Below are 15,736 nucleotides of genomic sequence, written 5' to 3' on the forward strand. Positions count from 1 at the left end.
CGGATCATGAGGTCAGGAGTTCGAGACCATCCTGGCTAACACGGTGAAACCCCGTCTCTACTAAAAAATACAAAAAACTAGCCGGGCGAGGTGGCGGGCGCCTGTAGTCCCGGCTACTCGGGAGGCTGAGGCAGGAGAATGGCGTAAAAACCCGGGAGGCAGAGCTTGCAGTGAGCTGAGATCCGGCCACTGCACTCCAGCCTGGGCGACACAGCGAGACTGCGTCTCAAAAAAAAAAAAAAAAAAAAAAAAATTGACTACTAGAAAATTTAGAATTCACATGTGGCCCATATTTTATTTCAGAGAATTGCCTTCTTTTTAAAATCTCAGGCTGCCTACTCAAAGGACCAGAAGCTGGTAAGTTAATAAAATCTGGAATTTCAAAATAATTGTTATTACATTATCTTCACTTGTGCATAGCCATATATTATTTATAAATGCATATGATCTTATACACATGGTTAAATGCAAATACCCTCTGGGGCAGGCCTGGCTCAGCTCAGGGAGGAAGCCCTGCCTGAAAAAGCTGCAGCTTAGGTTTCACTCTATTTTCATTCAGCCCAGCCCCTGAGCACGTCTTCTGTCACTCAGGGCCTGAGGGGGTGGGATGTTAAACGTTATCCAATCAGGGACGCTGGGCTGCGATCCATCCAATCAGGAACGCAGCTGGAGAGGACGGGGCGGCTTTCGGGATTTGGCGCGGTCTTCGGCTGCAGCCGCAGCTCCAGGTCTTGTCTTCTCTGTTCTGTGTTTTCTGGTCCCACAGGCCTAGCCTCTGTGTCCCTGTAACCTGTAGGTATTGGGAGATCCACAGCTTAAGATGCCAGGACCCCCCAGGAAGCCTAGAAAGGGTGAGTCGGCCGGGTCCGACGCACCGAGAGACGGGGAGGGGCTGGTTGGAACCAGTCTGAAGAGGCTGTGGCTGGACTCCTGCCTCCCCGCTGTCGGCTCCAAAATCCGTGTCCCGAGTTCTCCTTGGCCAGAGTTGTCCTTGGCGCAGCTCGGCCCTCAGTCCCCTTCAGCCATAAGATGGCGGCTGGGCTGACAGCCGGGACCCCGGGCGTCGTGTCTCCTCCTTGCGCAGTGACTGTGCCATGGCCTGGAGCCCTCTGGGCAGCTCTGCACCCGCAGCGCCGCATCTCTTCCCTATTGTGCCGGAACCACTGGACTGTAGTCAAGGGAAAATCGTGACTCGGAGTGTGGGGTTCTTGAATGAGAAGAGGAGCTTTGGTCCGTGGTGTTTCCAGTCCTCCCGCCTTTTTTTTTTTTAATTAAAAATCTATGGGAGTCGGGCCGGGCGCGGTGGTTTACGCAGTAATTCCAGCACTTTGGGAGGCCGAGGCAGGTGGATCACTGAGGTCAGAAGTTCAAGACCAGCCTGGTCAACATGGTGAAACCCTATTTCTACTAAATATACAAAAATTAGGCTGGCGTGGTGGCGGGCGCCTGTAATCCCAGCTACTCTGGAGGCTGAGGCAGGAGAATCGCTTGAACCCGGGAGGCGAAGGTTGCAGTGAGCCGAGATCACGCCATTGCGCTCCAGCCTGGGCAGTAAGAGCGAAACTCCGTCTCAAAAAAAAAAAAAAAAAAAAAAAAAAAAAATAAAAATTAAGCGAGTCAAGGCAAAAATATTAAAGAATAAAATCAAAGAGTAATTCAAGAATTGAAGAGCACCCAACTAGCTATGGTTTGTAGTTTGTGGTCCATGAAAAACTTTATATATAAAACTTTATTTTTCTTTATAATGAGATTTTACTGCTTTTCTTATAATATCTCTACATAGCACTTTCTATAACGATTACTTTATTTTTTAGGTTTAGAAAATTTTTTTTTATACTTTCAAGTTCTAGGGTACATGTGCACAATGTGCAGGTTTGTTGCATATGTATACATGTGCCATGTTCATGTGCTGCACCCGTTAACTTGTCATTTACATTAGGTGTATCTCCTAATGCTATCCCTCCCCCCTCCCTCTACCCCACGACAGGCCCCGGTGTGTGATGTTCCTCACCCTGTGTCCAAGTGTTCTCATTGTTCAGTTCTCACCTATGAGTGAGAACATGCGGTGTTTGGTTTACCGTCCTTGCGATGGTTTGCTCAGAATGATGCTTTCCAGCTTCATCCATGTCTCTAAAACTTTATATATAAAAGAAAAACTATATATATATAGTGCATGATGGAAAAAACTTTATATATAAAGTGCATTATGGAGAAACCCAAATTCAATAATTGATTTAGTAGAGTTATGTAGTTTCTTAATTTGTATGATCAAGGTGGAAATTTCCTGGTTGGGTAATCATGGTTAATTGGCAGTTTATGGTTGGTTAAGGCTGAATTTTGTTTCCCCAAAGAGTAATTTACAAAAAAAATGCATTAGATTGCCGGTCACGGTGGCTCACGCCTGTAATCCCAGCACAATGGGAGGCTGAGGCGGGTGGATCATGAGGTCAGGAGATCGAGACCATCCTGGCTAACAAGGTGAAACCCCGTCTCTACTAAAAATACAAAATTAGCTGGGCGTGGTGGCACATGCCTGTAATCCCAGCTACTTAGGAGGCTGAGGCCGGAGAATGGCTTGAACCCGGGAGGCGGAGGTTGTGGTGAGCCGAGATCCCGTCATTACACTCCAGCCTGGGCAACAAGAGCGAAACTCTGTCTCAAAAACAAAACAAAACAAAACAAAAGCATTAGATTTAGAATGCATTTAAATTTTTGTCATTCAGTGTGCATTTTATATTCTGTATTTTAATCATTTTTTGATAAAGTGTTGAATGGCACTTTCTGTTTGAAAATATTTTCCATGAGAAGAAAGCAAAGAATAATACCCCTGACGCTTTATTGTAAGAATCTCTGTGCCTCTTTTCCATTTATTTATTTATTTATTTATTTATTTATTTATTTTAAGACGGAGTCTCTCCCTGTCGCCCAGGCTGGAGTGCAGTGGCCGGATCTCAGCTCACTGCAAGCTCCGCCTCCCAGGTTCCCGCCATTCTCCTGCCTCAGCCTCCTGAGTAGCTGGGACTACAGGCGCCCGCCACCCCCTCCGCCAATTTTTTGTTTTTTTGATAGAGACGGGGTTACACCGTGTTAGCCAGGATAGACTTGATCTCCTGACCTCGTGATCCGCCTGCCTCGGCCTCCCAAAGTGCTGGGATTACAGGCGTGTGCTCGGCCTAATTTTTGTGTTTTTAGTAGAGATGGGGTTTTGTCATGTTGGCCAGGCTGGTCCCAAACTCCTGACCATAGGTATTCTGCCCATCTCTGTCTCCCAAAGTGCTGGGATTACAGGTGTGAGCTACCATGCCCAGGCTTTTTTAGATACTGATTGTCTTCACCCAACCCAGCTTATTTCTTGGAGACACATTGCTGGTTAGCCAATCAGATGCTGCCATTGAGGGTAAAGCACAGAAATAATTTCTGCCCTCTGTATTCTCTAAGATTTGTGAAAGAAAAAATAGTATCCCCAAAGACAAAAAACCCAAACACGACCCCAGTGAAATGGTACAAGAACTTGCAAAGTAAAAAGCACCTGGGGCACTCACTGAGGCACAGGGCAGTGTCTCCTGAGAGGGTGGTCTTTGAGAACTTAAGCAGGATGGAGTGGGAGAATCAAGTGATTAGATGGCCTGATTTGACATGTGAGTCAGACACATTTGTTTCCTTATTAGTACTGCGGCTCATTAGGTTTGTTACCTTGAGAAAATTTATTCACTTATTTTGACTTCAGCTTTTAAACTGTAATTGGCATTTTATTAGTAGGACTTAAAAGGTAAGAAAATGTTCACAAAGGGCATCAAAGAGGTGGGTTTCAGAGTAAATTAATATCTGATTTCATACTCCATTTGTTAACAATTCTCATTTACCTTTTTCTTGCCCAGAGTGAGTTCTGGAATTTTCTCAGGTGTGTGTGTCTTTTTTAAATGGCTGGGTGATTACAAACAGAATTCCAAGACTTAGCTTTTAGAATGCTACCAAGGAAAAGAATAGAAAAAATGTCTTTCATTTTGACTGCAGAAAATAAATACATTTGCACAAGAAAATGTGGTAAATAATTGGTGAGTTTCATAGATTTATTTAAACATCACTTCCTCTTTTGGCAGAGTAAATTTGTGACACTGACTATGTTTTATATCCTATCATCTTGATTTCTGAGATTTATGCTAAATTTTATGAGCTGAAACTTGGTACTCCTAGAAGTGTTGCCATATGACTAGTTGTTTACTACATAATTTTTATTTTATTTTATTATGAGACAGTCTCGCTCTGTTGCCTAGGCTGGAGTGCAGTGGCACAAGCTGGACTCACTGCAATCTCTGCCTCCCACGCTGAAGTAATTCTCCTGCCTCAGCCTCCCGAGTAGCTGGGACTACAGGAGAGTGCCACCACGCCCAGCTAATTTTTTTTTTTTTTTTTTTTTGTATTTTTAGTAGAGACGGGTTTTCACCGTGTTATCCAGGATGGTCTCGATCTCCTAACCTTGTGATCCACCTGTCTCAGCCTCCCAGAGTGTTGGGATCACAGGTGTGAGCCACCGTGCCTAGCCTACTACATAATTTTTAATAGAAATAATAATGGGTTTATTTTCTGAGAGGAATATATACTTTTGCATTTCTTATTGAGGTATAAAATATAACTGTTGGCCGGGTGTGGTGGCTCATGCCTGTAATTCCAGCACTTTGGGAGTCCAAAGCAGGCGGATCACCTGAGGTCAGGAGTTCAAGACCAGCCTGGCCAACATGGTGAAACCCTGTCTCTACTAAATATACAAAAATTAGGCATGGTGGTGGGTGCCTGTAATCTCAGCTACTCAGGAGCCTGAGGGAGGAGAATCGCTTGAACCTGGGAGGCAGAGATTGCAGTGAGCTGAGATTGTGCTACTGCGCTCCAGCCTAGGCGACACAGCAAGACTCTGTTTCAAAAAAAAAAAAAAAAATTCTTATATTAACACCATGTTTGAGTAATTTTGCTGGATTTTTCAAACAGTTTCAAAAACCAAATGAATAACTGACATGGAATAAAGGCTTGAGCCCAGTGACTTCAAGCTAAGGCTAATATTGAGTCTGCAAAAGGAGGTTATTAAAGGCCCAGTTAGTTCCTTCTGGGGAGCCGCCCCTGCAGATGTCCCAGCTTGCTCACCCCAGGCATGGAAGAAGGCTTTATACTGAGAGAAGCTACAGAGCCCTGGAAAGCTGGGGACCCACAGGCAGATGCAGTTAAGGTTAAAATGGAAAAGGAATGGGAGGGTCTTACTGAAAATAAAGTTGTTATTTTGAGGCAGTTTCTAGATTTTGTAAAATAAAACAAAATTAGGTTTATGTTAAAACATTTGAATTTTAAAAGAGTATTGCAACAGAAGGAAGTGCCAACTGTAAAATCTTTAAGGATTGCAAAGCTTAGGCAGACAAAGGCTTTCATAGGGAGGAGCAAACAAGATTAGAAAGAAGGTGGAAGGGGAATGGCAAATGGAGTGAGAAAATATCAGATTTTGGATTAGAAAGTGTTGTACCCTGAAGTCAGCATGTTTTTAGGAAGGGCATAAAATGGAATTGTATGTTGGCTCAGACTGGTGGGAGGCATCGGGGCAGTATGGCTTGCTGCCTGGATGGATGTTGATAAGATGTTCTTGTGGCCGGGCGCGGTGGCTCAAGCCTGTAATCCCAGCACTTTGGGAGGCCGAGACGGGTGGATCACGAGGTCAGCAGATCGAGACCATCCTGGCTAACATGGTGAAACCCCGTCTCTACTAAAAAATACAAAAAACTAGCCGGGCGAGGTGGCGGGCGCCTGTAGTCCCAGCTACTTGGGAGGCTGAGGCAGGAGAATGGCATGAACCCGGGAGGCGGAGCTTGCAGTGAGCTGAGATCCGGCCACTGCACTCCAGCCGGGAGGCGGAGCTTGCAGTGAGCTGAGATCCGGCCACTGCACTCCAGCCTGGGTGACAGAGCGAGACTCCGTCTCAAAAAAAAAAAAAAAAAAAAAAAAAAAAAGATGTTCTTGTAATCAGGCAGTTTGGCCGTTTTTCCAGCAAGATGTAATAAGGAGGTTGCTTGGACTTTTACACAGACGGGTGTGATAAGAAAGTCCGGTGGTTGGGCAGGATGTTTGTCACGGCCCGAACCCCTGTGGAATGTTTCATTCTGACCATTGTCTGCGAAATGGTGGGGCTTACAAAATGGTGCAGCTTGGACTAACAGAATTCAAGTTTTAGACAGTGCATTGGTGTTGGAGAATTACTTGATATTTAGCAAACTACGGATTTGGTGCCAGAAGAAAGATATCTCAGAGGCCTAGCCTGGAATGGAACTCTAGGTCTGGGAATGGGAGGCTCTGCTCTCCTGTACACAGGCTGTCACACTGCCCAGTGTCCTGTGATTCCAGGTTACCTCCCAGGGTGAGAGAGGACTGAAAACTTAAGAGGAAAGGAGCGCTGATAACAGATTCCCTTTTCCCCACAGCTGCCACCACAGGATTTTCACCCACTAGCAAAGATACCTACTAGAGGCCCCGCCCCGCCCCGCCCCGCCCCCCCTCCCCGCGCAGTTGGCGGAGGCGTAGCGCTGCGACCCCCCAGCACCCCTGCGAACATGACGCTGAGCATGCGGGCTGTGCTCTGCACCCTGCGCGGCAGTCCTGTCGCCTGCCACGCCCTGCCCGCCTAAGCCCTGGCAGCTGGGGGTGGGCGCCGTCCGGAAGCTGCGCACGGGACCCGCTCTGCTCTCGCTGTGTAAATTCACAGAGAAACATGATAACAACAGAAAATGGTATTGGAACACTGGGAATCAGCAATTTTGCACAGGAAGCGTTGGGAGATGTTTACTGTAGTCTGCCTGAAGTTGGGACAAAAGTGAACAAACAAGATGAGTTCGGTGCTTTGGAAAGTGTGAAAGCTGCTAGTGAACTCTATTCTCCTTTATCAGGAGAAGTAACTGAAATTAATGAAACTCTTGGAGAAAATCCAGGACTTGTAAACAAATCTTGTTATGAAGATGGTTGGCCGATCAAGATGACACTGAGTAACCCTTCAGAACTAGAAGAACTTATGAGTGAAGAAGCATATGAGAGATACATAAAATCTATTGAGGAGTGAAAATGGAACCCCTACATAAACTAGTGTGAAATAACGCAACCCAGCAGAGTTGTCCTGAATTAGTAGTGGATGGAAGACTTAGAATAGCAACTTTTAGCATTACCAATGGGGATAAAAAACTGTTAACACTGCTAATGAAAGAAAATGCCCTGAGGCCGGGCGCGGTGGCTCAAGTCTGTAATCCCAGCACTTTGGGAGGCCGAGACGGGCGGATCACGAGGTCAGGAGATCGAGACCATCCTGGCTAACACGGTGAAACCCCGTCTCTACCAAAAAAATACAAAAAATTAGCCGGGCGAGGTGGCGGGCGCCTGTAGTCCCAGCTACTGGGGAGGCTGAGGCAGGAGAATGGCTTAAACCCGGGAGGCGGAGCTTGCAATGAGCTGAGATCCGGCCACTGCACTCCAGCCTGGGTGACAGAGCGAGACTCCGTCTCAAAAAAAAAAAAAAAAAAAAGAAAATGCCCTTTAACTTTCTAATGATTATGGATAAATATATTACGTGTCTTTTTCACAATATCCTATGATTTTTAGTCTAGGCTCTAGTATTCAGAAGTCATGAAATTATCCATGGTAAAAACTGGCTATAAAAATTACATAATTCAAAGATAACGTTATTATTCTTAAGCCTTATATAATATTGTAAATTTGGGCTGAAATAATGATCTTTCTACTGGAAATAACTGAGAGTGAAGAGGTTTCTGTTGCTTGTACAGTGTCAGATGAGGAACAACACTATCTTAATTTTGCAATACACTGCATTTGCTGATGGTATTTTTATACAGTGAAGCAACAGCTTTGCAGCAAAATAATAAAATACTTCTTAATCATGTTTTTTGTTTTGATGTTAATAGTTCATTTAGTGACTCTGCTAGTATTTGTGAAAGTGCTAACTTTAACTTATGGAAAGTTACTTTTTAAAAGAAAATATAAGCCAGAACAATGAAAAGCTCCAAGAAAATGTTTCCTTTAGTCACAAATCTGGTTTTTCTTAAGCCAAGATCTGTCACCTTTAACATAATAAAAAATAAAAATAAATCACCAACTTTGATTTTCTAAAAGAAAAGATACTAGACATTGACGTGCTCACACCCCTTCCAGGACTAGGCACCACCTGCAGGAATTTCGCCACAGCATATTTTATCCTGGTATTTCTTGCCAAAACCCACAAAAGTGTCTACAAGACTCCTGACATATTCCTGTACCAAGACACTGAATCTGCAGTACGAACCTGTTTTCTCCACCAGCCTAGGATTCTGGACCATCAGTTCATAATCTCGTCTGCCTGCATGGACACAAATCAGAGGACAGCCCTACCTGGGCCACTGTCTGTAGCACAGACCAGTCCTTCCACCTACATTGTACTCTCCCCAACCCATGGATTTTGTTTTTTCTTTTTCTTTTCTTGTCTTTTTTTTTTTTTTAAGATGGAGTTTTGCTCTTTTTGTCCAGGCTGGAGTGCAATGATACAATCTCAGCTCACTGCAACCTTCACCTCCCGGATTCAAGTGATTCTCCTGCCTCAGCCTCTCGAGTAACTGGGATTACAGGCGTGCGCCACCACACCCGGCTAATTTTGTGTTTTTAGTAGAGATGGGTTTCACCGTGTTGGCCAGGCTGGTCTCGAACTCCTGACCTCAGGTGATCTGCCCACCTTGGCCTCCCAAAGTGCTCTGGGATTACAGGTGTGAGCCACCATGCCTGGCTGATTTTTTTTTTTATTTTAACTTTCATTTTTGATTCAGGGGTACACGTGCAGGATTATTATATAGGTAAAATTGTGTCACGGGGTTTTGGTGTGCAGATTAGTTTGTCACTGAGGTACTAAGCATAGCGCTAAACAGGTATTGATTTGATCCTTTTTGTCCTTTCATCCTCCACCCTAAACTAGGCCTCAGTGTCTGTTCCTCTCTTTGTGTCCATGTGTTCTTCTTATTTAGCTCTTATAAATGAGAAAATGCATTTGGTTTTCTGTTTCTGTATTAATTTTCTAAAGATAGTGGTCTGCAGCTCTATCCATGTTGCTGCAAAAGAAAATAATCTTGGTCTTTTTTATGGCCACACGGTATTCCATGATGTTTATGTACCATATTTTGTTTTTATTAAGTCTTTTGTTTTATTTATTTTTAGAGGCAGGGTCTCATGCTGTACCCCAGGTTGGAGTGCAGTGGTGTGATCTTGGCTCGCTGCAGCCTCAACCTCCTGGGCTCAAGAAATCCTCCTACCTCAGCCCCCCAGGTACTTGGGACTACAGGCATGCACCATTATGCCTGGCTAATTTTTCTTTTCTTTTTTTTTCTTTTCTTTCTTTCTTTCTTTCTTTCTTTCTTTCTTTCTTTCTTTCTTTTCTTTCTTTTCTTTCTTTTCTTTCTTTCTTTCTTTCTTTCTTTCTTTCTTTCTTTCTTTCTTTCTTTCTTTCTTTCTTTCTTTTCTTTTCTTTCTTTTCTTTTTCTCTTTCTTTCTTTCTCTCTCTCTCTCTCTTTCTTTCTTTCTCTCTCTCTCTTTCTTTTTTCTTTCTTTCTTTCTTTTTTTTTCTTTCTTTCTTTCTTTCTTTCTTTCTTTCTTTCTTTTTCTTTCTTTTTCTTTCTTTCTTTCTTTCTTTCTTTTTCTTTCTTTCTTTCTTTCTTTCTTTCTTTCTTTCCTTCCTTCCATCCTTCCTTCCATCCTCCTTCCCTCCTTCCCTCCTTCCCTCCTTCCCTCCTTCCCTCCTTCCCTCCTTCCCTCCTTCCCTCCTTCCCTCCTTCCCTCCTTCCCCCTCCTTCCCCTCCTTCCCTCCTTCCCTCCTTCCTTCCTTCCTTCCTTCCTTCCTTCCTTCCTTCCTTCCTTCCTTTCCTCTTTCAACAGAGCCTCCCTCTGTTGCCAGGCTGCAGTGCAGTGGTGCAATCTTGGCTTACTGCAACCTCCGCCTTCTGGGTTCAAGTGATTCTTGTGCCTCAGCCTCCTGAGTAGCTGGGATTACAGACACACCACACGACACCCAGCTAATTTTTGTATTTTTAGTAGAGACAGGATTTCACCATGTTGGCCAGGCTGATCTTGAACTCCTGACCTTATGATCTGCCTGCCTCAGCCCCCCAAAGTGCTGGGATTACAGGCGTGAGCCACCGCACCCGGCCTAATTTTTCATTTTGTATTTTTTGTAGAGATGGGGTTTTTCCACATTTCCCAGACTGGTCTCGAACTTTTGAGCTCAGGCAATCCAAATCCCTTGGCCTCCCAAACAGGCATGAGCCGACATACCCTACTATATTATATTTTCTTTATCCAGTCTGTCATTGATAGGCATACCAGGTGATTCCATGTTTTTGTTATTGTGAATAGGGCTGCAGTGAACATGCATGTGCATTGTCTTTACGATAAAATATATTACTTTGGGTATATATCCAATTATGAGGTTGCTTTGTCAAATGGTAATTCTCTTTTTAGTTTTGTGACAAATTGTCACACTGCTTTTCACAGTGGTTGAACTAATTTATACTCCCACTAATAGTGTATAACCATTCCCTTCTCCAACCTTGCCAGCATCTGTGATTTTTTGACTTTAATAATAGCAATTCTGACTGATGTGAGATGGTATCTCATTGTAGTTTTTCTCTGCATTTCTCTGATAACTAGTGATGTGCATTTTTTTCATATGCTTGTTAGCCACATGTATGTCTTTTTTGAAAAGCATCTGTTCATGTCTTTTGCCTATTTTTTAACAAGGTTGTTTTTTCTTATAAATTTATTTATGTTCCTTATGGATGCTGGATATTAGACCTTTTTCAAAAGCATAGTTTGCAAATATTTTCTTTTGGTTTGTGGGTTGACTGTTTACTGTTGATAGTTTGCTGTGAAATAGCTCTTTAATTAGGTCCCATTAATCAATTTTTGCTTTTGTTTCAATTGTTTTTCTTATCTTCATCATAAAATCATTGCCAGTTTCTATGTCTAGAATGGTATTTTCTAGGTTGTCTTCCAGGGTATTTAAAAAAAAATATATATATATATATATTAAAATAAAAAAAAAATAAATATATATATATATATTTTTTTTTTTGAGACAGAGTCTCGCTCTGTCGCCCAGGCTGGAGTGCAGTGGTGTGATCTCGGCTCACTGCAAGCTCCTCCTCCTGGGTTCACGCCATTCTCCTGCCTCAGCCTCCCCAGCAGCTGGGACCACAGGTGTACGTCACCATGACCTGCTAATTTTTGTATTTTTAGTAGAGACAGGGTTTCACCGTGTTAGTCAGGATGGTCTCAATCTCCTGACCTTGCGATCCACCTGCCCCGGTCTCCCAAAGTGCTGGGATTACAGGCGTGAGCCATTGTGCCTGGCTGGGTATTTTATAATTTTAAGTTTCACATTTAAGTCCTTAATTTATCTTGAGTTGATTTTGGTACATGGTGTAATAAAGGCATTTGGTTTCAATTTTCTACATAGTGTTAGCTAATTATTCCAGCACTATTTATTAAATAGGGAATTCTTCCCACATTCCCCTTGTCAGCTTTGTTGAAGATCAGATGGTTGTAGATGTGTGGCATTATTTCTGGGCTCTATACTGTTGCATTGGCCTATGAGTCTGTTTTTGCACTAGTGCCATGCTGCTTTAATTACTATAGTTCTGTAGTATAGTTTGAAATCGGATAATGCCTCCAGCTTTGTTCTTTTTGCTTAGAAGTGCCTTGGCTATTTGGGCTCTTTGTTGGTTCCATGTGAATTTTTAACTAGTTTTTGTTGTTGTTGTTGAGCATGTTTTTGGTAGTTTGGTAACAATAACGTTAGCTCTGTACATTTCTTTGGGCAGTATGGCCATTTTAATTATGTTAATCTTTTATATCCATGAGTACAAAATAACTTTTTATTTTTGTCATTTCTGACTTCTTTGTTTTTCTTTTTCTTTTCTTTCTTTCTTTCTTTTTTTTTTTTTTAAGAAGGATTTCCACTTTGTCTCCCAAGCCAGAGTGCAGTGGTGTGATCTCGGCCCACTGCAACCTCTGCTTCCCAGGTTCAAGTGATTCTTCTGCCTCAGCCTCCAGAGTAGCTGGGATTACAGGTGCCCACCACCACACCCAGCTGATTTTTGTATTTTTAGTAGAGATGGGATTTTGCCATGTTGGCGAGGCTGGTCTTGAACTCCTGACCTCAAGTGATCTTCCTGCTTTGGCCTCCCAAAGTGCTGGGATTATAGACATGAGCCATTGTGCCCAGCCCATTTCTGACTTCTTTAAGCAGTGTTGTGCAGTCTTTGTGGTAGTGATCTTTCACCTCCCTGTGTAGCTGTATTCCTAGATATTTTATTCTTTTTGTGGCTATTGTGAATGGGATTTTTTTTTTTTTTTTTTTTTTTTTTTTTGGCTTTTGGCTTTTGGCTTGGATGGTGTTGATGTACAGGGATGCTAATGATTTCTGTACATTTGTTTTGTATCCTGAAATTTTGCTGCAGTTGTTTCAGTTTAAAGAGCGCTTCTTCTGAGACTATAGAATTTTCTAGATATAGAATCATGTTGTCTGAAAACAGGAATAGTTTAACTTCCTCTTTTCCTGATTAGATGCCTTTTATTTTTGTCTCTTGCCTGATTGCTCTGTCCAGGACTTTTTTTTTTTTTTTTTTTTTTTTTGAGATGGAGTCTCACTCCATCACCCAGGCTGGAATGCAGTGGCACGGTCTCAGCTCACTGCAACCTCTGCCTCCTGGGTTCACACGATTTTCCCACCTCAGCCTCCTGAGTGTCTGGGACTACAAGGACATGCTACCACACCTGGATGGTTTTTGTATTGTTATTAGAGATGGGGTTTCACCATATTGGCCAGGCTGGTCTTGAACTCCTAACCTCGTGATCTGCCTGCCTCGGCATAGGAGTGGTGAGGAAAGGCATTCTTGTCTTGTGCCAGTTTTAATGGAGGAATGCTTCTGGCTTATGTCCATTCATTATGTTGGCTCTGGGTTTATCATAGATAACTCATTATTTTGAAGTATGTACCTTCAATGCCTAGTTTGTTGAGGGTTTCTAAGAGAATGTTAAATTTCATTAAAAGCTTTCTGCATCTACTGGGATACTCTTGTGGTTTTTGTCTTTATTTTTGTTTATGTGATGAATCATATTTATTAATTTGTGAATGTTGAATCAACCTCATATCTCAGGGATAAAGCCTGATTGATTATAGTGGGTTAGCTCTTTGATGTGCTGCTGGATTCAATTTGCCAGTATTTTGTTGAAGATTTTTGCACCAGTAGTCATCAAGAATATTGACCTGAAGTTTTCTTTTCTTTCTGTTTTTTTTTTTTTTTTTTTTTGAGACGGAGTCTCGCTCCATCGTCCAGGCTGGAGTGCAGTGGTGCCATCTCGGCTCACTGCAACCTCCGCCTCCTGGGTTCATACCATTCTTCTGCGTCAGCCTCCCGAGTAGCTGGGACTACAAGCACCTGCCACCATGCCCGGCCAATTTTTTTTGTATTTTTAGTAGAGATGGGGTTTCACTGTGTTAGCCAGGATAGTCTCTACCTCCTGACCTTGTGATCCACCTGCCTCGGCCTCCCAAAGTGCTGGAATTACAGGTGTGAGGCACCGTGCCCGGCTGAAGTTTTCTTTTTCTGTTTTAGCTCTGCTAGGTTTTGGTATCAGAATGATGCTATTCTTATATAATATGTTGGGGGAGGAGTGCCTTTTTTGTACTCTGGTAAAATTCAGCTGTGAAACTCTCTGGTCCTGGGGTTTTCTTGGTTGCTTGGCTAGTTATTAGTAATTCAGTTTTGGAGCTTGTTATTGGTCTATTCAGGGATTCAATTTTTGTTGTTGTTCAGTCTTGTTAGGATATATTCAGAAATTTATTTGTTTCTTTTATATTTTCTAGTTTGTGTGCATAGAGATGTTCATAGTAGATTTCAATAGTTATTTGTATTTCAGTGGGGTCAGTGATAAGGTCCCTTTTGTCATTTCTAATTATGTTTATTTGAACCTTCTTCATTAATCTAGTTAGTGGTTTACTAGCTTATTAAATTGTTCAAAGATTTACTTCCTGAATTTCTTGAATTTTTTTTGGTATAGTTTTTTTTAATGTCTAAACCTCCTTTAGTACAGATCTAGTTTTGGTAATTTCTTGCCTTCTGCTGGCTTATGGGTTGGTTTTCTCTTGCTTCTCATTCTTTTATTATGTTAGATTGTTGAGGGCTTTTTAACTTTTTGATGTGAGCATTTAGTGCTATAAATTTTCCTCTTAACACTGCCTTAGCTGTGTTGCAGAGATTCTAGTATGTTGTATTTAGTTCTCATTTGTATCAAATAACGTTTTGATTTCTGCCTTAATTTCCTTATTTACCCAAACGTCATTCAGGTGCAGCTTATTTAATTTCCATGTAATTATATGGTTTCAAGTGGTTATCTTTGTATTGAATTACATTTTTATCAGTCTGTCATCTGAGTGTGTGGTTGGTATGATTTTGGGATGTTTGAATTTGCTCAGTGGCTCAGTGACTCACATCTGTAATCCAAGCAGTTTGAATTCTCAGTCTAAGCTCAGGAGTTCAAGACCAGCCTGGGCAACATGGTGAAACCCCATCTCTACTAAAATACAAAAGTTAGCTGGGCATGATGACACGGGTCTGTAATCCCAGCTACTAGGTTAGGCCGAGACAGGAGAATCGCTTGAACCTGGGAGGCAGAGGTTGCAGTGTGCCGAGATCGTGCCATTGCACTCCAGCCTGGGTGACAGAGTGAGACTCCGTCTCAAAAAAAAAAAAAAAAAAAGATTAACTCCCACTCTAACCACATGTGTTATCTATAGATTTCAGACATAGTATAGAAAAACATTCTTCAAGAAGCATTGTTCCTGCTCACCATCCCCACCTGGTCATGTACCTCATGCTTGCTTAATCTATCACAAGCTTTTCACATAGACCCTTTAGAGTTGTAAGCCCTTAAAAAGGGCCAGGAACTGCATGGGGGGAGCTCGTTTCTTGAGACGCAAGTCTGCCGACGCTTCCGGCTAAATATAAGCCTCTTCCTTCTTTAACCCGATGTCTGAGGGGTTTTGTCTGTGGCCCGTCCTGCTGCTGGTATGATTTTGGGATGTTTGGATTTGCTGAGGATTGTTTTATTTCTGATTGTGTGGTCAATATTTTAGAGTATGTGCCACATGGTGATGAGAATAATGTATATTACGTTGTTTTTAGATACATTTCTGTAGATGTCTATTTAGGAGAGTTTTGTGGATGTCTGTTAGGACTATTTGTTCAAGTGTTGAGTTTAGGTCCTAGTATCTTTGTAAAATTCTTGCCTCAATGATCTATTAGTGTTTCTGGGGTGTTTTAGTTGTCCCTTGTTACTGTGTGAGAATCCAAGTTTCTTCATAAATCTCAAAGAACTTGCTTTGTTATGTGCAGCCATATATTTTAAAATAACACCTTTCTCTCTTCTGCTTTTTTCCCCACAAACATTCTTGCAGTGTGCAAAATTCAGATGTCCTGGAGTTCAATAATATGTCTAGAGACCTGGCTATTGTAGGAGAAAATATAAATCAGAAACAAGAGGCTTTGGCTGGGCGTGGTGGCTCATGCCTGTAATCCCAGCACTTTGGGAGGCTGAGGCGGGCAGATGACAAGGTCAGGAGTTTGAGACCAGCCTGGCCAATATGGGTGAAACCCCGTCTCTACTAAATTACAAAAATTAG

The 15,736-nt window shown here is 42.5% G+C and overlaps 1 protein-coding gene and 1 pseudogene across 1 annotated transcript in view; one reads left to right on the forward strand and one right to left on the reverse strand.

Moving 5' to 3' along the window:
- The window catches only part of LOC126950211 (zinc finger protein 680), a 473,756-nt gene that overhangs the window by 75,197 nt on the left and 382,823 nt on the right, over nt 1–15,736 (reverse strand). The gene's annotated exons all lie outside the window — the stretch shown is intronic.
- On the forward strand, nt 6,585–7,130 carry LOC126950909 (glycine cleavage system H protein, mitochondrial-like; annotated as a pseudogene).

Source organism: Macaca thibetana, chromosome 3 (genome assembly GCF_024542745.1).
Source record: "Macaca thibetana thibetana isolate TM-01 chromosome 3, ASM2454274v1, whole genome shotgun sequence".
Lineage (NCBI taxonomy): Eukaryota > Metazoa > Chordata > Mammalia > Primates > Cercopithecidae > Macaca > Macaca thibetana.